The sequence below is a fragment of the Carettochelys insculpta genome, chromosome 1 (genome assembly GCF_033958435.1).
Source record: "Carettochelys insculpta isolate YL-2023 chromosome 1, ASM3395843v1, whole genome shotgun sequence".
NCBI lineage: Eukaryota > Metazoa > Chordata > Testudines > Carettochelyidae > Carettochelys > Carettochelys insculpta.
In genome coordinates, this window is record NC_134137.1 from 80,880,195 (window position 1) to 80,895,651 (window position 15,457).

Genomic DNA, 15,457 nt, shown 5'->3' on the forward strand with positions numbered 1-15,457 from the left:
AGAACGGGAAGGGACCTTGAGAGGTCATCAAGTGCAGTCCACTGTGGCAGTACCAAGCACCATACCTGCTGGATTTTTTTCTTTTTTAAGCTATTTGCTATAGCTCCTTAAATGACTTCCTCAAGGATTGAGCACACAAGCATGGGCTTAGCCAGCCAATTCTCATACTACTGAGCTATCCCTCCCTGCTCTGTCATGACCTCACATTTTTTTTAGAGTCACTGTTTCCCAGGACAGCTTCCCCCATACTGTAAGTGTGGCCTACATTCTTGTTTCTAGATTGATACATTTGCACTTAGCCACATTTTTCCTCTGTACCCAACTCACCAAACAATTCATTTCTCTCTGTATCATTTCATCTGTCCTATTCATTATTGACAACTTTCTCAATTTATTGTTTGAAAACATTAACGTTAATGATTTTATGTTACTTTCATGTCAGTAATAAAAAGCATTAAGTAGCAAGGGCCAAGAACCAATCCACAGAAGTTATACTAGAAACACATCTGCTCAGTGCTGATTTCCCATTTACAATTTTCTTCAAAGGTATATCAGCTATCTTTTAATCCATTTATTCTGTGCCATGTTATTTTTATGTCATTCTACTTTTTAGTCAAAATGTCATATGGTACTAAATCAATCACTTTACAGAAGTTTACATATATTATAGCAATACTATCGTCAACCAAAGTTGTAGAAATAGCAAGTTAGTTTGACAGGACCTATTTTCAATAAACACATGTTAATTCTATTAATTATATTACCATATTTTAATTCTTTTTACTGAGTTCTGCATCAGCTACTCAATTTTCTGTTTGTGAGCAAATGTCACACATGAGAAGTAGTGTGTAGTTTCACAGTTTTGTTGATACCACGTGAAAATAATAAAATGGGGCTCAAGATTAGTTAACTATAGTAATCATATACAGTGTTCCTAACCTGAAGATGGCTATTTATCAATGTTCATGGAAGGATAATAATGTTGAAATAATTCCTTCTTGGACCTGAAAGATATGTGGCGAAGCCCTGACTCCACTTAAGCCAACTGTGAAATTTCCATTGACTTCTGTGTGGCTTGAATTTCACTCTGGAGGATTTTTTGTTCTATTTGCTGATCTTCAAGCCTAGCAGACAATCAGAGGTAATTGATGTATACAGAACATCTCAGCTATTACCTGGCATTGCCAAATCTCCCATGCAGGAGAGAGATTTTCTTGAATGGCTACGTCTACACTAGCACACTACATTGAAGTAGCCTATTTCGAAGTAAGAACATCGAAATAGGCTACTTCAACGCATATTGTCTACACATCCCCAATGGCTGGTGACTTCAATGTTCAATGTTGAAGTAGCCATGGGGAACGTCAAAAGGAGCCGCCCTTGAAGGAAATGCGGAGTGTCCACAGACACAAGCGCTCCCCGTCGAAATTAGGGGCCAGGAAAGCCTGCGGACTGGGTCACAGGCTGGACAAGCCCTTCCGGGTCAACAGCAAGCCAATCCTTTAAAGGCCCCCTCCCAGACACACCTGGCCTGCACAGTACAAGGTCTGCAGAGCAGTAGCCACTCTCTCGCAGACCAAGTTACAGCAGATATGGACACCCAGCAGCAGGAAGAGGAGGCCCTTCAGGTAGTCATCCAGGGGGCAAGTGCCCTGCTAAATGCTGCCCAGGAGGCTGCCCAGTGGTTCCTGCCAGAGGAGCCCTCCCTGGAGGCAGAAGGGGATGCCTCTGACCACCGGGCTCCCCTCTTCGTCCCCCACCGGCTGCTGCCCCGCCTCTGGATCTACCCCACCAGCTCCGAGTGGTGGTAGCAGCTCGTCATGCAGGAGTGGGATGATGACATGTGGCTCTGGAACTTCCGCATGTGCCGGCAGACCTTTCTTGAGCTCTGCCAGTGGCTCACCCCAGCACTGAGGCACCACGACACCCGGATGCAGTGCGCCCTCCCCATCGAGAGGAGGATCGCAATAGCCGTCTGGAAGCTAGCCACTCCAGACAGCTATCGCTCCGTAGGACACCAGTTTGGAGTGAGAAAGGCCATGGTTGAGGCCATCATCATGGAGGTAAGGAGGTCTGGGCACGCACCCACTGGGGGGTGGGAGGGCCGGGCGTGGGGCTGGGGAGGGAGGTGCACCGGGGAGGGAGGGGTTGGGCAGGGTGTACCCGGGGAGCGGCCTGGGAGGGGGGCCTGGGGGAAGGGCCCTGGGGCACCCTGCATAGCCTCGTCGGTGCCTGTGTTCCCTCCCCACAGGTGGTCCGTGCGCTTAACACCATGCTGCTCTGGAGGGTCATCTGACTCGGGGACCTGGAGACAGCCGTCGCCAGATTCGCCTCCATGGGGTTCTCGAACAGTTTTGGGGCCCTGGATGGGACCCACATCCCCATCTGTGCCCCGGACCACAGCGGAGGAAGATACATCAGCCGTAGGGGCTACCACTCCATGGTCCTGCAGGCCATGGAGGACAGTCGGGGCCACTTCCAGGACATGTATATGGGCTGGCTCAGCTGCACACATGATGCCCGTGTTTTTAGGAACTCGGGCCTGTGCCACCGGCTGGAGGTGGGGACCTACATCCCCCAGAGGGAGATCCCTCTGGGGGACACCACCATGCCCCTCTGCCTCATGGCAGATGCACCCTACCCCCTCCAGCCCTGGCTCATGCGCCCATACACCAGCCACCTCAACGCCAGCCAGAAGCAGTTCAACACCTGTCTGAACCACGCCCGCCAGGTGGTGGAGAGGACATTCAGTCATCCGAAGGGCCGCTGGCAGTGCCTCCTTGCCTGACTGGACGTCAGCCTCCAAAACGTCTCCCAGGTTGTGAGTGCTTGCTGCACAATCCACAAAATCATTGAGAGCAAGGGGGAGGCTTTCATGGCGCGTGTAAACGTGACGGGTGCTATTTCAACATTGTGCTGGCTACTTCGAAGTAGCTGGCTAGTGTAGGTGCAGCCAATGTCTTCCCTGGAGTGTGTTATGTTTTGTTTAGAAAAGAATACATGGGGAAAGTAATGTGTAATGTATATATGATTTATTAAAAGAGAAAATTGGTAGCTATTGCCCATGAATTTTGCTGGGTAAATTTTGTTCCCATTCAGTTCCCCTCTTGACACTTTTTCTTGGTAAAGAGAGATGACTGGTCCTTGGAAAAGAGAACAAGCAAAATTCATCTTGATATGGGAAAGTCAAAGGAAAACTTGAAATATCTTCAGTCAAACTGAGAGATGTGCAATCTAACATCTTCACTATGAGAGCACACCCTTGAATGAGTCCTCAGTGGATGAAATACTTGATACTTATATTTGCAGGGACAGACAATACAATAAGTTTGGTGAGTGACTCTTCAACTCAACACTGATTTTCTGGCAGAGCTGCTAAGAAACTTACCAAGGAAATTTAAGAGGAATTTTAGTTATGTGTATGGTTGTGTAATTGACAGCAATGTTTTGTCTTTGATGGAGCTTTGCACAAAGAACATTCATGAGGATACGATTGACTTATCTCACCTGAGTGAGCTCCATGATTTCACAGAGGAGATATTTGATAAATTCAGACTTTCCCATTTTTCTCACTTTAAATATTCATTGCAGCTCTGATGCATACTGGACAGAATTTGTGGTTTGGGGACATTCTTGTCCATAGATTATTGCCACATACCTAAGGTATTTTAAAGAAATCTGAAGATACCATTTTCCTAAGCTAGCGAGGTGAGAACTATTCATGGTTTCTTTTAAAGCAAATATTTGTTTGTCCATTTGGACATATATAAAAAAAGGTAAATTACTTTTTTCCTTATGGCAAAGGAAGAGGTGCACACCAACTAATTTCAGCTTTACATTTCAGCCCACTTTGCTCCTCAGCAATATCTACACTACAGTGATCTTTTGATAGAAGCCCTTACTGAAGGTCTCTTCCAAAAGAATGTCTTTCAAAGAGTGAGTCTATACACAAAACAATAGCTCAAAAGAGTGATCTGCTCTTTCGAAAAAAAAGCAGCCACTCAGGCCCTGCTATTTCGAAAGAATAGGTCAGGGATTGAAAAATCAGGTACCATGAGGACTGTTGTTTTGAAAAAAGGGCCTATGGAGCATCTACACACATTTTCTTTTGAAAGAATGTTTCAAAAGGAAGAGCTCTTCCTGAAGAGAGAAAGGGAGAGTGATTTCAAAAGAAGTGCTGCAATTTCTCAATGTACTTTTGAAAGAACACTTTTTGTGTGCAGACACTCCATGGGAACCTTCCAAAGACCCCGCTTCCTTCAAAAAATCTTTCTAAAGAACTTGGTAGTGTAGATGAAGCCCTCATGTTTCACTACGAAGCTAATCTACAACAGACTAAGGATACATGAGGTAGCATAAGAACTCCATTCAGGGATAATAATTGCACAGAAGGTTAATGCTAGTGGCTCTAGAAACAAAGGAATCAGTGTTACATATTTCATTTACAGGAAAATTCTGTATCTGTGATATTCCTAATTGTCCCATCCCAATAGAAAATTGATGTTTTATATCCAAACACTTCAGGGATATTAATAAATTTATTGGAAATATGGTATCCTGAGGAAATGGTAAATCCTGTTAAATGAAATACCTTTCTAGAGGAAGTATCCAGCTAGTGGAGGTTATTGTTAGCAAGAGCTGGAATTAATTTGTGACTGAAAGATATATGAACAGAGGGCCAAAGATATATGGCAAAAATGACAAAAAAACTACTGCTAGATGTAGATTAAAGGATATCTTTTAAGCATGCTTTCCAAGGGTCATACTCAACATAGAATGAAAGACAGATTGAAACAGATTGGTGCCTGCAGAACAGGTTAAAGCAAAGAGTTATCATGTTTATGTTTTATGCACCATGGCTAAGGCTGACGAGTAGAAAGAATAAAGAAGAGAAGTGGATGTCTGTCTCTAAATGCATTTTGTGGGAATGATGAATGAGCAGTGTATCCAATGCTTTAGGTTAGAGAGAAAATTCATTTTAGGCCATTGTTATTTACTCAGTAGGCAGCTGGAGCCTAGGTCAAAGCAAAGTCATCTTACCATCTGATAGGAAATACTGTGTATGTCCTTTCTGGTTCTAAGTATAAGCCTGAATGACCTTAAAACAGGGGGAGGAATCTCTGGCACACCGGATACACAAGGTTTGTCAGGTTAACTGCTGGTGGGTTGCCAGATGATTTGTTTACCTGAGTGTCCATAGGAACAGACTCTTGCAACTCTCAGTGGTCTCAGTTCATACTCTTGTCCAGCAGAAGCTGCAGGAAGTGATGCAGGCCAGGCTTACACTTCCTGCAGTTCCTGTTGTCTAGGAAAGGAGAACCCTGGCCACCAGGAACTCTGGGGTTCTATGCTTGCAGATATTCAGGTAAACAAAGTATTGCAGCTGACCATTGACTTGCCCCGATGAACCGCATATGGTGAATGGGTTAAAGATTCCCAATACCTGCCTTAATTCTTGGCCTACATGGATATCTGAAATAGATCTAAATGTTTCTAAGAAGGTGGTTAAGGAAACAAAAATAGCTAAATCTCTTCCCTTCCTGTTTCAATCCTAGACACATAGTCTAAGAAGAGCTACTTTCCCAAGACACACACTCTGAATATGATCCCATTACCTTCCCTTTTATCCTGCTTCCTAACCAATCATGAGACTTGCTTTACTGTCTTTTCTTCACTTGGCTATGGCTGACTTTCTGGTGAGTTTCCAGGCATAAATAACCCCCAGATGCAATATTTTGCAAATATCCAGGAGTAGTACAAAGTCCCGGAGCACAATTTAAGAAAGCAGCATTAAGAGCAAACCAAAAGCACTCACAAGCCACAGGAAAAAACAAGTGATACGTGGCTAACTCAAATTTCTCTACAGAAAGTTGGCAAATTTGCTTATGACCATTAAACCTACTAAGTTTAATTTATCTCACACAGAGCAAGCTGAATGTAAATGAATGTGCCATTAGTGCTATTGTAACACTTTTTGTACCGGAATGTTTCTATTATATCTTTAACGTGGTTTAAATATATAATATTATGGAGATACAAACATCTTACAGTACTGGAAGGGATGTAGAAGGTCATCGAGTCAAATCCCCTGCCCTCTTGGCAGGACAAAGCACCATTTCTCTCTCTCTTTTTTCTTTTTTTTTTTTAAATCTATTTGCGCCAGATCCCTAAATGCGCCCCTCAAGGACTGAACTCAAAGCCCTGGGTTTGGAAGGCCAATGTTCATATTACTGCTGCAAAACAAAATATATCACCCAGAGGCTGCGTCTACACGTGCACGCTACTTCGAAGTAGCGGCAGTAACTTCGAAATAGCGCCCGTCACGTCTACACGTGTTGGGCGCTATTTCGAAGTTGAAATCGACGTTAGGCGGCGAGACGTCGAAGTCGCTAACCCCATGAGCGGATGGGAATAGCGCCCTACTTCGACGTTCAACATCGAAGTAGGGACGTGTAGACGATCCGCGTCCCGCAACATCGAAATAGCGGGGTCCTCCATGGCGGCCATCAGCTGGGGGGTTGAGAGATACTCTCTCTCCAGCCCTTGCGGGGCTCTGTGGTCACCGTGGGCAGCAGCCCTTAGCCCAGGGCTTCTGGCTGCTGCTGCTGCAGCTGGGGGTCCGTGCTGCATATACAGGGTCTGCAACTAGTTGTTGGCTCTGTGTATCTTGCACTGTTTAATGAAAGTGTGTCTGGGAGGGGCCCTTTAAGGGAGCGACTTGCTGTTGAGTCCGCCCCGTGACCCTGTCTGCAGCTGTGCCTGGCTCCCTTATTTCGATGTGTGCTACTTTGACGTGTAGACGTTCCCTCGCTGCGCCTATTTCGATGTCGGGCTGCGCAACGTCGAAGTTGAACATCGACGTTGCCAGCCCTGGAGGACGTGTAGACGTTATTCGTCGAAATAGAATATTTCGATGTCGCAACATCGAAATAAGCTATTTCGATGTTGGGTGCACGTGTAGACGTAGCCAGAGTATCCAACATTTTAAAATGCTGTTGTTAAGTCATCTTTCCCTTCAACCTCATCCATTCCATGTCCCTCTAACAGAACAGTCGGGCTATGTATCTCAAGCTGAGATGAGAGTTGGTACAGTGTGGCCCAGTGGGTGGGTGGGACCCAAGATGGCACACATACAGCAGGACCTAGCAGGTGGCTGGTGGATGCTGAAATCAATTGGAGTGTGGGGACTTAAAGGCAGAGTGCCCAAGGCAACTCCCTTGCTCGCCTTGCCTAAGGCTGCATCTGGCTGAAATAGTTTCCCACTCTTTATGGATCAAAGCCAAACACTGACCAGTGAGCTCCATATGTAAACTTTGGGGCTTCTCTATGTTGTACCCAAAGGCCAATTACTTTAAGAGCCATTTTAGCAGGTGGTGTTCATTCTGTATAGAGGTATCTCAGCCACAGTCCTTTCTTCCAGGAATAACCCCTATACCTAAGGTCAGAAATGCTGGCATAGGGCTTCTATGCTTTCTCTTACCTAATTAGAAACCTCTTTCATGAAGAAGGAATTCTCAAGAAGGAAATTAAGTTGGTTTACCAGTCTCTGGCTACGTCTACACTAGCCAAGAACTTCAAAATGGCCATGCAAATGGCCATTTCAAAGTTTACTAATGGAGCGCTGAAATACATATTCAGTGCCTCATTAGCATGCGGGCGGCCACGGCACTTTGAAATTGATGTGGCTCGCCACCGCATGGCTCATCCAGATGGGGCTCCTTTTCGAAAGGACCCCACCTACTTCAAAGTCCCATTATTCCTATGAGCAGATAGGAATAAGGGGATTTCGAAGTAGCCGGGGTCCTTTCGAAAAGGAGCCCCCTCTGGACGAGCCGTGTGGTGGTGAGCTGTGTCAATTTCGAAGTGCCGTGGCCACCCGCATGCTAATGAGGTGCTGAACATGTATTTCAGCGCTTCATTAGTAAACTTTGAAATGGCCATTTGCATGGCCATTTCGAAGTTTTTGGCTAGTGCAGACACGGTCTGTGTGATTCCAGAATGGCACAAATCTGCGGTCCTTTCTTGACTTGTTCTTCAATGAGAAGTCTGTGATGTATGTTTCCTTGCAAATTATGTAGTCCTGTGTCACTACACAATAAGGACATAGACATAAGAATGAAAATGATTATTAACATAGCTTTCTGTGCTTCCGTATTTCAGTGGAGCCATTTCAGAGATGCAATTTTGTTACTATGTTTAATTTGACCTATGAGTCCAGGTCTGTCATTTTAGGATATCAGGTTACAAATTTATTTCATAAAAGCATAATGACCTCTAAAATTACTAAACCAAAAATAGTCCAAGATTTTGAAGTAGTAGAGACCGAATGTAGATATCTACATGACACTGAAGAAATTAGCAAAATGATCAAATGTTATGTTCTATAAATGTTTTACAAAGTCATATCTATGCTTCTGCTTCAGATCTGAGATAGTGCCATAAATCTAGTAGAACACATAGTTCAGCATTACACATTGTTATTAGGTACTTGGCCATTTTATACAAAGTTAAATAATCTACAATGAACCCACAGTTCTCCCTAACACTAGTAATTTGGATTTACATTATAATTTTAAAAAAAGTAAACTTCCACTGGTGTAAATCCTCCAGTGGAGACAAATTCTGTTAAAAATATAGAAATCGTCAGGAAGCATTGTATTGCATATCTGAATTAAAGACTCAAGATTGATTAAATAATAGGCTCAGTTGAAATTATTTAATATAAAAGTACTAATTAGAGACGAGTGCAGCACTATACAAATTGATAAATTACCAAGATTTGTTTTGTAAGATCTAAATATGTGACTTTCCTTCTTCTGGAAAGGACATGCAGTCTTCATTCCCCGCAACTTAAGAGCTGCGTCTACACGTGCACGCTACTTCGAAGTAGCGGCAGTAACTTCGAAATAGCGCCCGTCACGTCTACACGTGTTGGGCGCTATTTTGAAGTTGAAATCGACGTTAGGCGGCGAGACGTCGAAGTCGCTAACCCCATGAGGGGATGGGAATAGCGCCCTACTTCGACGTTCAATATCGAAGTAGGGACGTGTAGACGATCCGCGTCCCGCAACATCGAAATAGCGGGGTCCTCCATGGCGGCCATCAGCTGGGGGGTTGAGAGATACTCTCTCTCCAGCCCTTGCGGGGCTCTGTGGTCACCGTGGGCAGCAGCCCTTAGCCCAGGGCTTCTGGCTGCTGCTGCTGCAGCTGGGGGTCCGTGCTGCATATACAGGGTCTGTAACTAGTTGTTGGCTCTGTGTATCTTGCACTGTTTAATGAAAGTGTGTCTGGGAGGGGCCCTTTAAGGGAGCGACTTGCTGTTGAGTCCGCCCCGTGACCCTGTCTGCAGCTGTGCCTGGCTCCCTTATTTCGATGTGTGCTACTTTGGCGTGTAGACGTTCCCTCGCTGTGCCTATTTCGATGTTGGGCTGAGCAACGTCGAAGTTGAACATCGACGTTGCTGGCCCTGGAGGACGTGTAGACGTTATTCATCGAAATAGCCTATTTCGATGTCGCAACATCGAAATAAGCTATTTCGAAGTTGGGTGCACGTGTAGACGTAGCCAAGCTTTCATATCACTACCATATAAGCTGAAAGTACATTTAGAAAATCCAGCCCTCTTTCAAAAGAGCACATGGAGTGTCTACACACAAAGGCACTCTTTCAAAAGGATATCGAAATAACATGGCACTGCTTTGAAAAGCACTCTTCTGGTCCTGTGTTAGGAAGAGTGCTTGCTTGTTAAAGATCCTTCTGAAAGAAAGTGCATATAGACAACCCACAGGCTGCTCTTTCGATACAGGAGTCCTCCATGGTGCTGTCCAGCTCGGGTGTGGGGGGCACCCTGTCTAAAGACAGCAGCAGTGGAGTTCTATTCTCTCTGCATCCAGCCGTGTTTAAAGCCACACACCCCCTGAAACACCATGGCAGGAAGCTGAGAACGTGCTAACAGCAGGGACAGCACAAGCTGCGCTGAGCATGCCCTCATAGCAGTCACTGCAGTACTTTGTAATTAGTACTTAGCAATCAGTACTTTTTTAACATCCTTCAGATGGCCAGCAGCCAGCCCCATCGGGAGCCCCAGTACCATCCTCCGAGCCCTGAGAGGGCTTGCAGGAGCCTGGCCAGCCCTAAAAGAAATTGGTGCTGTTGTGGACAGACCCTGAGCTGTTGGACCTCCAAAGACTGTGGCAGGAGGAGGAGGTCCTGCAGGAGATAGGTGGCAAGTGTGGCAACAGGACCACCTTCACCCACCTAACAAATGGACTGGCCACCTGGGGACACCCTGTCTGCACCCCAAATCAAGTGTGGAGCAAAGTGAAGGAGCTGCAGCAGGGCTATGCTCAGGTCCAGGACTCCACTGGGCTTTCAGAGGCAGGTTCCTCATACTGCTCCTACTACCAGGAGCTCTGCAGCCTCAAGGAGCTCAGGGACAGCTCCCACAAGCATGCCACCTTGGACTTCACAGCAAATGAGCCACACCTCAGTGACATGGAAGATCCAGGACCTATGGACTGCTGCCCACTCACAGAGCAGGAAAAGGCACAGAAATCTCCAATGAGGAGGGGGACCTCATAATAGACCTCCCATCCAGGTCATCGAGCCAGGCAACAGCTACATGGGCATCACTGGAGCTTGGCAAGGGACCCTTCAGTAAGTATCCAGTGGGGCACACACTAGTTTGCAGGGCAGGGGCACAACACCAGTGGACCACCCACACACCCACAGGAACTGGGCCAGACACAGCCCAGCTGGCCATGGTGCCCAGCATTCCGAACAGCCACCAGCAACACTCAGCACTCACTGTCATGGACAGTGCCATGCACTTCATGTGCCGTGAGTGGGTGGGAGGGACTGGACCATGGGTGAGGAGTGTCCCCTCCCCCTCCAGGGTGAGGTTCCCCTCTCCTCCATCTAGGTTGAGGTCCACAATAGTTGAGCCACCCACCTTGCCCAGCCCCCATTGTACATAGTTTGCCCCTGCTCCTCACTGTGGATAGTTCTGTTTTGATGTTTATACAAACCACAAAGTTAATGGTAACAGAGAGATAGCCACGTTAGTCTATATTGTATCAAAACAAAAAAGCAGTTCAGTAGCACTTTAAAGACAAGCAGAATAATTTATTAGGTGATGAGCTTTCGTGGGATAGACCCACTTCCTCAGACAGAAGTGTGTTTGCCCCATGAAAGCTCATCACCTAATCCATTATTTTGTTAGTCTTTAACCTGTTACTGAACTGCTTTTTTGTTTTCTCAAAGTTAACAGTTTTCATTACACATTTTATTTTTCACCATCCCCGTCTCCTGTGCTTTTTGTGGGGGATCAGTGAGGGGTGGATGTTTGTGTGGGGGGGTAATGTTGTGGGGGTATGGTGAGGGATGTATGTGTGGAAGGGCTGCTTGGGGTGACTGTGGGGCAGGTCACTGGGGCCGATGTACAAAGTTCTCCTGGAGGGCCTCCCATATTCAGATGCTGTCCCAGTACACCTGGCGACTTAGAGTCAGGGCCAGATGTTTTAAGCCAGGGTTGGACTTGGCTGACCACCCAGGGGAGAATACCTCACCCTTTCCCTCCACAATGTTGTGGAGGATGCTGCAGACCCCCACCATCAGGGGGATGTTCCAGAGCCTGACCTCCAGGTGCATTAGCAGGCAATGCCACCAGCCCTTCAGGTGCCGAAGGCCCGCTCCATCACATTCAGGCAGTTGTTAAAAAACCTCCCATGTGGGATAGGGGTGGCTGGTGTAAGGCCACATCAGCCAGGGCTGCAGGGGACAGGTGGCATCATCCACCATGCAAAGGGACATGGTGACATCCTTTACTGGGAACTGTGGCAGTGGGACGTATATCCTGGCATTCATGCACTGTCAGAACCCAGAATTACAGAACACATAGGTGTCATGTGTCTGGCCTGCCCAGCCCACATAAAAGTCCATGAAGAATCCCCTCGGGTCCACCAGCACCTGGAGCACTACCGAGTAGTATCCTTTTCTATTGATGTAGCTGCTGTCTGCCTCTGTGTTCTGGGGCTGGGTGAGGATGCACGTCCCATCCCAGTCACTGAAGCGGTTCTGGAAGACAAGTGCTGACAATCCTGTGACAGCTGTCTCCACAACCCCCACGTGGATTACCCTGCGCAGCAGCATCACATTGATGTCAAACACAGCCTGCGTGGGAAGGGACGGCATGATCTGTCATGAGGGTATTTTGGGCTGCACTCGGCAACCTTCCCCATGCTCATTCCAGCCCCCTCCCCTGGACCACCTCCCAGCATCCTCCCCAGGCCCCCTGACACTGAAGATCTCCCTGTCCTGGGAGCCCCTCCTGACCATGCCTTACCTCCGTAAGGACAGCCCCAGTGGTGGCCTTGCCATGCCTAACTGGGGGGTCTACGGACTAGTAGCTGTCCCGGATGCCCAGCTTCCAGATGGTGGTCACAACTGTTTTTTGAGGGGGAGGGCAGGCCTCATGTGGGTGTCCTGGTGCCTCAGAAGGGGGTGAGCAAGTAGCAGAACTCCTAGAATGTTTGCTTACTCATTTGGATATTGTGAAGCTATTGAGCATCATCCCAGCCCCCCCAGCACCACCCACTCCCACCAATCAGAGCTGCTGGGGTAGCTCCAGAGGTACCAGGGAACTTGAAGATTATGCCCGTTGGATCTTTGTCAAGACGCTCCAGAGCCCCAGCAGGGGGGATTGCTCCCAGTTGGAGGGTGGCTGTCAGCACTCTGGCCAGGTGGCCAAACATGGGATCAAGGATGGCCAGCTCAAAGAGGAGGGGCTGCTGTTGGAAGTCCATTGGGATAGGCTTCCAGGCACCACCTGGCTCTGAGGGGCTTGCGAGGGCTTTGCAGATCTCAGCAAGTGCAGGACAGGGGTGCTTCAGAGGGGCCTTTAAGGGAGCAGCTGGCGGCAGGGCAGAAGGACTTGTCAGCCATGCAACCCCATCTGGGTGTTTCCCACTCCCCTCTTTTGAAAGAGTGTCCATGGCTGTGTAGATGCTCTCTTTCAAAAGAGCAAAGAGGTTCATGACCTCGATCCACTTTTTGTATGTAGATGCTTGCTTTCAAAGGGTGATCTTTTGAACAGTTGCTTTTGAAAGCTTGCCTTTCCAAATTGCATTGTAGTGTAGATGTAGCAATAGTGTTTCAGGCAAAGGAAACCTAGTTGCCACGAACATTATCGCAGATACTTATGCAGCTATGTCATCTCTATAGTCTGATGAATCAGCTAGATGGTGGGGTGCGGGCGGGGGGTGGTAAGAAAAGAGGGGGAGGAAGGAGAAGAAAAAAAGCCTCTGCAAGTGTTAATTAAGTTAAGTGGGATGAATGCAGTTACCATGAATAACAACTTGGGGAATTTGTCCTGGTAATGAGTAAGATAATTAATATCTTTGTTGAGTCCATGGTGATAGGTATCAAACTTGAAAATAAGTTCCAATTCAGATGTCTCCTTTTGTAATCTGGTGTTAAAATGTCTTTGTTTTTAAAAGCACACCATTAAGTCTCCAATAGTGAGTTCTGCCAAATTGAAATGCTCACTTACCATTTTACATGTATTCAGATTCCTCATGTCTGATTTGTGTCCATTCATTCTTTCGTGAAGTTATTGTCCAGTTTGTCCAATGTATGTGGCAGAGGGGCATTACTGGCACATTATGGCATACACCACATTAGTGGATGTTCAGGAATATGAACACTGATCATGTGACAAATGTGGTTATGTCCAGTGATAGTGTCTCTAATCTAAACATTCAGACAGAGTTGGCAACAGGGTTTGTTGCAAGGAAAGGTTCCAGGATTAGTATTTCTGTGGTGTGGCATGTGGTTGCTAGTGAGAATTTTCATGAGATTGGGTGGCTGTCTGTAGGAAAGAACAGGCCTGTCACCAAGGGCCTGTGAAAATGCAGCATCATGTTCCACTCTAGGTTGTAGATTGTCAATAATGAGCTGGAGGAGTATGAGCTGGGGGCTACAGGTTGATGACAAACGGTGTCCTGTTATTAACCTTTTTCCGTCTATCTAGAAGTAGTTGGCTTCTGAGTATTCATCTGGCCCTGACAATCTATGTTTTTTAATTCTCCTGGGGGGTAATTAATATTACAAATCCCTGGTAGAGATCTTGAAGTTTGTTGTCTCTTCACTAGGTGGGATCAGATATGGTGGTATCATAGGGCAGCAACTGGTGACAGTGGCAGCAGGGGGACAGGGTGACTTGTGCCTGTGGTAGGATGGGGCGTGGGCAGAGATGACTGATCCCTGTGTGGAGGCATCATTGGGAGGCTCTGCATCAGGTGAAGGGGGCAACCAGTGAGCCCCTGGTTTGGTAAGTTGCCCATTCAAGTCCCCATAGTGTTCTGGCAGTGGAGGGATCTCTTTGCTGAGGAGGGGTAATTGGCACTCAGCATGCAGGCTGGGTGAGACTTACCTGCAGTGGCTCCATGGGCATGGGATCAGGGTGGCAGAAGAAGTGAGTGCACGTGGCCATGTCCAAGCAATTGCATTCTGGCTGGACTCTACCCTGGCTGCAGAAAGTAATGGAGGTGGTGTGGGAGAAGGTTGGGGGTACCAGTGTAGGCCAGAGGGGAGAAAGCAGAAGCTGGAGGAGGGATGCTGATCACATTCTGGACTATACCAGAACATGTTCATGACTACAGTGGGATGGACAGACAGATGGACATATGGACAACTCTCCTTTTATATAGTCAGCTCATTGATATCTGGCATCCATGGGACCGGGAGATTGCCAGATAATCATATATTCTGCATAATAGAGAGGAATACCCAGCAATGCATAACACTAAAGAAAAATAAGATTAGGTATTAGAAAACAAAACAAAATGAAAAGGATGCAGATTATTGTTCCAAGTCTTCGTCCACAAGCGTGCACTTACATTAGAAGACTGTTACCCACTGCCAGCAGGACACAACCTCAGCTGAGTAGCTTTGGTCCGTGTGAGTAGCTCACTCTGAGTAGGAGAGCAGAGGAGCCTGCCAGCTGCATTCAGACAATATCAGGTGTCTCCAAAAGAGGGAGACTGGATAGTTTCAAAGAGTGCTAATGGTGGTCATTAAAAGTGACTGCCTGATGGCTACTTGGAGATCCTCTGTCTCGATCTTTTTGAAGAAATATCTACCCTGTGATTGACATTAATTATCTCCTAATGGACAGTCTCCTTAAAACTCAGAACGTTAGCCCTGCATCCCTTCATGCTGCATCTGACTGCAGCCTGCAGGCTCCTCTGCTCTCTCTGTGCTCCTGCCTGGCATCCACTGACCAGAGCTGCTCCGCTGTAAATTATGCCAGTTATGAGAGTGTGCCAGTTGATCAAATAGTAGCAAAGTCAGAGTTTACTGATTGTTATTATTATGTGATATTTGGGTTGGGTAACAGAGGTTGATGACTCTTTGTGGGATGTAGACTTGACTGAGTTAATTAATTAGGCCTCTGGCTGA